The following is a 1,282-nucleotide window of genomic DNA, read 5'->3' as shown; positions in this document are numbered from 1 at the left end:
TCTCTCTCTCTCGCTCGTTCACTTTTCCTCTCCGCTCCTCCCAGCCGCAGCGGCTGCTGCCGGCGCTGACAGCTCCACCAAGCGCGTTCGGCTCCGGCTCCCTGCGCGCTGCAGCCGGCAGCAGTTAGCAATTTTGCGGGTGCTGTTTTTAAGCCCAGGTAAGAGGACACTTTTGGTTTTSTGAGCCTGGCACCAGGGCACTCTGCTCCAAACGTAACCTTTTTTTTCCTCCCATTTCTTTCCATTTTTTTTTTTTGCTTGCACATGCAGGCAGCTTGAGTGCAGAAGAATTTTATCTTTTAAGTATGCAGGCATGCAGAAACAAGACCTGTCATTTAAAAAAGGAAATCCAAAAAGGAACGGGGTTAGACTATACTCAGTCCAAGTTCTTTTTATTTATTTAWTTTTTTTATTTAGTCAACAAAGTTTTTAGACAGTCTGCAGACTCTGCCAGGTGAGTCTGTCAGCTCAACTCCGGTCTGGTTCAGCCCTGAAGCCGTGAACCAGCGGATGCAGAGAGCCGGCGCTGCGTGTGCCGAAGCGGAGACTGAGGAACGGGTAATTCCCCCACTGAGGAARGCCACCAAAAAAGTTTAAAACTGATCGGAGCTTTGTAGATGTCAAAGTGGTGTTATGATTACTCTTTCGGGGCTGATTCTCCTGATGGTGTTTGCCTTGGGGTTTTGGTGACCTAACGCCTTCTTGTATTGCGTTTTGTGGCGCTTTGSTTTCTGCCTGCAGGTGGGAATACCCTGGCAGGTTCACAGCACGACTGTATTTATGCAATATTACAATATTCTTTGTATCGCTTTCTTGCTATAGCCCCAAACTTCTTCTAAGCTGCCTAATTCAGCAGTTCCCTTGCACTTTTATATTTTTACATAGCTAACGTTCTTAAAAAGTGTATTGTTTTACAGCTAACACTTCACTGTCAGTAGTATGCACACAGGGCTGTGTGTGTATGTSTATTTTGATTAAGACCTTGAAATAACACAGCCCATCTGCTCAGTGTGGACACTAACAGTGTGCTTCCGTGGAAGGTGCACCTGCAAAATCTGCACGTAACTGTATGCTTAATTTCCATTCAACATTACTCTAGATGCATGCATGACTCTTAATTTTTCTATTATAAATGCCTGTTTAGATATCTGACTCAGGGGCTCTAAGGATAAATAATATCTGATAAAGTAGTAGGGACAGTTTTTCAGATAGATTAGGTAAGGAATTGCAAGGTTGAGCCCACTTCAAAAGCTCCATGACTTTTTTTTTTTTTTTTTTTTTT

General features: G+C 43.9%; 1 protein-coding gene across 1 annotated transcript in view; it reads left to right on the top strand.

The window, feature by feature from the left end:
- Positions 1-98: 98 nt before the first annotated feature.
- The window catches only part of COL22A1 (collagen type XXII alpha 1 chain), a 237,215-nt gene continuing 236,031 nt past the window's right edge, over positions 99-1,282 (top strand). Inside the window, exon 1 of the mRNA XM_085300726.1 lies at positions 99-158. The gene's annotated coding sequence lies outside the window, so the exon portion shown is untranslated. The remainder of the gene's footprint in view (positions 159-1,282) is intronic.

The sequence above is a fragment of the Rhea americana genome, unplaced genomic scaffold (genome assembly GCF_003343005.1).
Source record: "Rhea americana isolate MKP2758 unplaced genomic scaffold, rheAme1 scaffold_0, whole genome shotgun sequence".
Classification (NCBI taxonomy): Eukaryota; Metazoa; Chordata; class Aves; order Rheiformes; family Rheidae; genus Rhea; species Rhea americana.
The sequence above is the reverse complement of the archived record's forward strand: the minus strand, read 5'-3'. Positions and strand labels throughout refer to the sequence as shown.